Genomic DNA, 7393 nt, shown 5'->3' with positions numbered 1-7393 from the left:
TGTGTGTGTGTGTGTGTGTATGGAAGTATGTATGTGTGTGTGTATGGAAGTATGTATGTGTGTGTATGTCGTGTGTGTGTGTATGTCGTGTGTGTGTGTCGTGTGTGTATGGAAGTATGTAGGTGTGTGTGTGTGTGTGTGTATGTAGGTGTGTGTGTGTGTGTGTGTGTGTATGGAAGTATGTAGGTGTGTGTATGGAAGTATGTAGGTGTGTGTGTATGGAAGTGTGTGTGTGTGTGTATGGAAGTGTGTGTGTGTATGGAAGTGTGTGTGTGTCCTCTTATCTTGTCATTTATTGTCTTTTTAACATTAGAAGCAAGCTTTTTCTAGTTTCATTTTAGGGTTTTTTAATACTTGTTACTGATAGGATTATATTTTACAGTGTAATTACTTAAAGTACATGTAAAGCATTCCCATGTAGTGTCTGTATATTTATTTGACAATAGTTGCTCCCAGTCTATTTCCTCTTGTGCAGCCTCAACCGGGAGAAATTGCCCTTTTTAATATGCAGTCAGTGTTTTACCCTCCCAGCCTGTTTGCTTTTAAGGTTTTGTTCATGTGGAGTTTTTTGCAGGCAAAAAATTCTGCCTGGAAAAATCAGCTCCGCCTTTTTTTAACCACACACGTTTTTTGACACAGTTTTTGATGCGTTTTCCTACGTGGTTCTTTATGCCCATTTTAAAGCGTTAGTTTTATCTCCTTCTTCAACAGGCAAAGGAAAAAAAAAACGCAAGCATTTTTTTTTGCCTAAAAACGCGTCAAAAACGGTTGCGGCCGTTCACAGCATTTTTCCGTCTCTCATTGATTTCAATAGGGTTTTTTGAGGCGGAAAACGAATCTAGAAAGGTCATATCACATACGTAGTGGAACCATTATACCCTCATGTTTTCTCCTTCTTTAGTAGCGTACAACTCAAGTGCCAACTTCCATTACATGATCGTGTCTCAACAGGACTCTTTCTACAATAGATCTGGGGGTCGGCCAGTGAATAATTTTTCTCTACGTTCAGCTTAACAACAATACCAATGATGATGATGATGATGATGATGATAATATCCCTGCCTCTTTTCTATAGTAGTCTCAGTACATGTTTTAATATGATATCATTGATAAATGAATAATGAATTGAGTATTTCTCTAGCTGTGACCATCTCATGACTATCACCACATATGGAGCATCCTGCGCACTGACTATTACTAAGCCTCTCCATATTTCTCAGCATTTTCTGCTCCTTTACCCTGGGATCATATAGTCAGAAGTAACATATAAGTTCTCTCCTCACTGTTCAGACGTCATGGGTTTTCTGCTAGGATGGACACACCAGTATTTACAATGTGTCTCTTCTTCTAGATGTTTGTAGGAATCTTCTTGTAGCCAGGATCTCCTTCTCTGTGCTGGTTGGTGTCTTCTAGATGTTGAAGGTGGTCATCTTCTAGGTATATGCAGGAATCTTCTAGCTGCTAACTGGGGTCTACGTGTTGTCAGGACTCTTTAAAATCTCAAAGACTGGGATAAAGATCTCCTGAAAAAAAACCAAGAAAAATATTTTGAAACAAAAAACTACAAATATATAACCTACAAAGAAATTGATGCTACCAAAAAAAGTGTAGAAAATGAAAAAAATATTTATTGGAATAACAATGAAAAGCTACATGTCAATACAATTAAATTAAAAAAACTCCACAAGACTCTACAGAAGAAAAGGACAGCTCATTGTGTGACTCACAAAGAAAATAAGAATTAGATAAGACCCCATGGCTGCACAGACGTGCGTAATGTAGGTCATATAGAAATACCAAATGGTATGGAATAAACAACTATACAGTGCAAAAAAGCAGTCAGCGCATAAGTAAGAGCAAAAATGAATCAACTATTAAACAAGTATGGAGGGATATAACATACCCATAATAAGGTTGTTCAGGAGCACCAACACAGGGAGTGCCCACCCAGACGCACGTTTCAGCGCTAAATGCCTTCATCAGGGGGTGGCGCTGATAGTTCACACACAGTATTTAAATGAACGCTAGCCAATGGTGCTTAAATATATCCAGGTGATATATATATATATATGCCCATAAATCAGATCAGTGCACTCACTGTTTACTATTGGTGGCAATATGTGGTCGAGTACATGGCCAGACTCCAGAAACGGCAACAACGAGACACTGGGGCGGAAACACATCAGCGCGTCACCTGACGCGGTCACGTGTGTCAGCAACCCAGCGTGTCATGGGTGACGAATCGGAGGCCGGTCAGTCACAACCAATCAGAATGCAACCAGTGATTGAAGGCATGAAAAGCATTCAGAAGGATATTAACCCTGTACGGGCAGTCCAATAGCGATACACTTCATGTCTGCAAGTCTAAACCCAAAATACAGAGAGACAAGATAGTTATACAGATATATTGCACATGTATCATACAAATACATATAAATATATGGACACAAAGTGATGTGTGATGAAGAGCGTCAACGTGTAGGGAGTAATCAAGTGTGGAACATTATTATCAATTATAATGTGTGAAAAAAGACCAATATATACGTGCCAAAAGGAATAATCCAGTGCACAACCTGAACATAGTAGGTAAGTGACAGGTAAGAAATGATATTAAACACAATAAAGTGTTGTTTATATAGAACATGTGTAAGTAAAAGAGTGAAAAGGTAATAAATGTATGGTGACAAAATAAAAGAAATAAAAAACAAAAAATAAAATAGTGTGAATAGGCGTGTGCGATGAAAAAAGAAGAAAAAAACAACGTGTGTATTATGCATCAAAAAATAAAATGGACTACAAGTGCCATGCACAAAGCAGATTTTAGTTCATGTCGATATATCTAATACAACAAGCCTCAAAGGTGCAGAATATAATATGCAGTGATCTGCAGACAGAGCCCGCTTTTCTATTGTTTGTGAAGATCATCAGAAGTAGGAAATCATTGTTGAGGGTGAAGATCATGACAACCCGAAAATTGCACAGTTGACATAGTCAACACAGGCAGCGTAAACCATATATCTAATCTGTATACATAAATAAAGAAATGTAGATCAAAATAAGAACATAAAATCAAAAATACCCGACTAAAATCTTTGGTAGCAGTCAGAGAAATGCAGCAACACCAATGTTCTCATTGAGACCCCTCGGTTGTGTTGTCTTAAGCCTCCATATCCACCTGCATTCTGATTGCAAAAGCCTCTTTTTACATCTCGTCCTCGCATATCAGTATTGATGTGATCTATTCCCTTCACTCTCACAAGTCTAGAGTTACACGCATGATGTAGGTGAAAATGTTGTGGAATCGTCTTCAGCTGTTCCATATACTCGACTGTTTTGGCATTTTCAATGTCTCTAACATGTTCTCTTACGCGAAAGCGCAATTCTCGGGTTCTCATGCCAATATACATTTTAGGGCAAGGGTAAGTTGCATGATAGATCACACCTGTAGTGCCACATGTAATTGGCCATGTGATCTTAACATTTTTCAACCCACTTAAGTCAACAAAACCTTGAGAGCGTTCAATATTAGGGCAACTAATACAGTCGCCGCAAGGGTTACAACCCCACTTAGGACCAATCTTTCCAAAACATTTACCCGGTTTTTCCACTGTTCGGTAACTGAACTATTGCGTCACGTAAAGAACGCGCTCTACATGGTGCAACAGCAAGATAATTTGGTAGTACTTTCTGTAGAATTGGATCATTGAGGAGCATCGGCCAAAATGTGTTTGAGGTGTCCCTCATTTCTGACCAAATGATACGTGTTCGTAAATCTTACCTTAGGAGAAATTCCTTATTTTTAGTTACAGTTTGTAATAGCTGTGCACGAGGGGGAGCTGTGCACGTGGTCGTCAATGGGCTTTATTAACATTGCGGCGGCGGCTGCAGCCCTGTTGAGCAAGTCTCTTTCTTAACTCAGTCGTGCGGAATTTCAAATCTTCATGAGTTGAACAAATTTTCTTAACACGCAGTAATCGTCCAGTTGGTATAGCTTCGATGGTGTGGCGGGGATGTGAAGACGTGGCGTGAAGAAATGAGTTTGTTGATGTATCTTTACGATGCAAATCTGTCTGGAGACAACCATTATGGTTCCTTTTAGTTAGTATGTCCAAAAAAATCTATCTCAACGTGATTCCACTTGCATGTTAATTTAATGTTACGTGTATTATAGTTAAATACACTGATGAATTCCATTAATTCATCCGAAGTCCCCTGCCAGATCATGAAGATGTCATCAATGAACGGGCCCAGAAAAGGAGCTGGTTCATTGATATCTCATGATCTGGCAGGAATAGGTCCCTCTCCCACAGCCCCAGGAACAGGTTGGCGTATGAGGGTGCACAGGCTGCCCCCATTGCCGTGCCCTGGAGTTGCAGGTAGAAGGACCCATTGAACGTGATAAAAATTGTGTTTGAGAACAATGTCCGATAGGGTGAGCAACAACTCTGAAAAGTCTTTCCTATATTGCTCATATGCAAAAAGGTGGCCACTGCATGCAACCCATCCGAATGCTGGATGCTGATATATAGTGACTCAATGTCACAAGTTACCAAAATATGTCTGTCATCTAAATGAATCTCTTCAATATTCAACAACAAATCTGCAGAGTCGCACAGATACGAAGGTAGACATTCCACTAATGGTTTTAAATGGTGGTCGACCCATCCGCACACCTTCTGAGTTAACCCCCCGGTACACAATATAATTGGCCTACCTGGAGGGTCCTTATGAATTTTGGGTAGTAGAAAAGGCGTCTGTATCGTTGGCTCAGTCACAATCAGTGCCTCCATTAGGGACTTGGAGAGGACTCCGGCATCCATACCATCTTGTAGAATGTGGATCATCTTTGCTCTAAAGGATAATAAAGAATTGTATGTTAACCTTCTACAACAAGTGGAGTTTTTTTTTATTTAGTTTTTTTTTTAATTGATGTATTTTTTATTTTTCCAAACATAACAAACAAGCGAACAACAATTCAACAATATTTCCCATGGCAATAGCATCTCTGAACACTTATATCATTATTTTGCATATTATATAATCTACAATTTGTATAAATGACTTCAAATGATCCTAGTTGGAGCGAGGACAGAATTAGAGATTTTACCCCAAAGACAAATTGAAAAAGTGTCAATATTCATAGGAGATGAAACACACTAAATAAACCATAAAGAAGGGGGAAGGGAAGTATAGAGGGGGGAGGGGGAAGAGGCTGGACACGTGTATCCCCATCGTTACCGCGATTCAATACAGATATTAAGGAATCAGATCATGATTGGTGTCACGCCAGACAGCTGATGTTCCAGATACCAAGTTGTGGAGCCAAAGCATGCAATCAGTTTTTGTTTTATATGAAGTGGTAAGAGAGGTATAAAGTTCTCCCACAACTTAAAAAAGGCTTCAGTTTTGTGCTCTTTTCGATGGGAAGTTTCCACCCAATCCATTTGGAAAATATAAGATATATTTTCTAGGGAAATACGATGTGTGGGGGGTGTATTATTTATCCAAACCTGGAGAATGGCCTTCCTAGCAGCCGCAGAGACATAGTATAACAGTTGTTTGTGATGTTTCGGGATAAAGAACATGGAAGGTGGCAGTATCCCAAAGAGACCCCACTTTTGGGTTGAGGGGCATGGTATGGACAGGGTGTTCGACACAAAATATTGTATCTTTCGCCAAAAGTCAACAATAGTTGGGCATAACCAGAGACAATGTAATTGCGGTGCTCCACACTTTAAACACGAATGGTCAGAGGAGTTACCCATGAGAAAGCCCCTATAAGGGGACACGTCAGCCCTATGGGCTATTGTAAAAGACATCTCCCAGGACATATCTGATGGGAGGTATTTGGCAGCCATAGTTACAGATGATAGGACATCGTCATGAGTTGTTTGATCTAAGTGGTCAACCCAGTAAGATACGCCTGATCTCGATTTAGTGTAGTCCAATGGCTGTCTTAAAACGTTATAATAGGTAGTGATTAGTCTTTTTCGGCATTGATGAAATGGAGTTAAGTGACAGAAGAAGTCATCCCAGTCTTGGTCTTGTAAGTGTCTAATGACCTTGTGAGCATAGCTACAGGCCTGCATGTAATAAAATGGGTGTTGTCCCAGAAAATCATATTGTATACGTAGTTCATTAAATGAGTATGGACGACGAGTGAGCATGTTAGTTATCTGATTAATACATGTCAACCCCTCCCCCCAACCCATCCACGAAAAACCACATGGGGGTTGGCATTTTGGAAGTCAAAGTTATGGACCCAAGGAAGAAGTAGGAAAAATCTAGGGTTTAAACCTAAGTGTTGCCTGACCTTGGTCCATGTTTCCAGGAGGACATGACTAGGGGGTTAGCCCGTTCATCAGGTGATAGAGCCGAGTAGGGAGTGTGTAAGAGGCATGTTAAGGAAATGGGTTTTGAAAATTGTTGGTCCAATGTAGAATCAGAAAAGCAGGAGCTACCAGTTATCCAATCTCCAATCACTCGTAGTTGAGCTGCCATATTGTATAAGTGAATCTGTGGAAAATTAATCCCTCCATTTTCAGGATGTTGCTGCAATATGCATAGGCTCACTCTTGGTCTCTTTTGGTTCCAAATGTAGCCTCAAAAGAGAGTATTCAGCCGCCTAACGTCAACTGGTCTCAAGTATATAGGCAAGGATTGTAGTAAGTATAACAATTTAGGGAAGACAACCATTTTTAATAGATTAGCCCTACCTAAAAATGATAGAGTAAAGTGCCTCCAAGCCATGAGTTGGGATATTCCCCCTTCTTGGTGAAGGAGTTTCTCAAATATTCGCAATGTTTCTCGTTCCTCAACTGCCACAAATAAATCGCCTTCCTCTTTAAAATACCATTTCTTAAAGATCAAAGATTGTGCAAAAAATTGCAGATCTTTTACTGCTGAGAAAAGATCAAAACAGGAGGCGGGAGAAAAGGTCAAGACTTTGTCCAACAGTGTGATGTCACCTATAGATAATTCATGCATAGAAATGTTAATGACCTTCTTGTGATGTCTTGGATTTTGTTCCAATCCCTTATTCATTTTTCTCCTACTGTTGGACGACTGATTTTAGTTCCGTTTTCTTTTGTATCTTGGTAAGTCACGTGTAGACCTCACGCTACTACATAATGCCATATCATGGTGACCGCTCTGTGATGACAAAGATCACATAGAAGAGGAAAGACTCAGTGATTACCATTTTGTCTCCGATTCCATCAATATATTTTCTTCTGTTGAAAATCATTATTATCACATATCAATTTCTTAGTTTTTCTGCTCTCCATTTCTTTTTCCCACACGAGGCATTGTTGATCCAATTGTGTTTTAAATGTTTCTAAGTCCTCTTTGGACATCTCTGCTTTTAATTTTTGCTGGATCTTTTCCAGCTCGT

At 39.6% G+C, this 7393-nt stretch overlaps 1 long non-coding RNA gene across 1 annotated transcript; it reads right to left on the bottom strand.

Moving 5' to 3' along the window:
* Nucleotides 1-283: 283 nt before the first annotated feature.
* LOC142699145 (uncharacterized) lies at nucleotides 284-7163 on the bottom strand. Its single transcript, XR_012866026.1, has 4 exons — nucleotides 6717-7163; nucleotides 4715-4851; nucleotides 3779-4070; nucleotides 284-1523 (listed from the first exon to the last, which is right to left on the bottom strand). It is a non-coding gene; the product is annotated as an uncharacterized LOC142699145 (long non-coding RNA).
* Nucleotides 7164-7393: the final 230 nt, after the last annotated feature.

Source organism: Rhinoderma darwinii, unplaced genomic scaffold, assembly GCF_050947455.1.
Source record: "Rhinoderma darwinii isolate aRhiDar2 unplaced genomic scaffold, aRhiDar2.hap1 Scaffold_138, whole genome shotgun sequence".
NCBI lineage: Eukaryota > Metazoa > Chordata > Amphibia > Anura > Rhinodermatidae > Rhinoderma > Rhinoderma darwinii.
The sequence above is the reverse complement of the archived record's forward strand: the minus strand, read 5'-3'. Positions and strand labels throughout refer to the sequence as shown.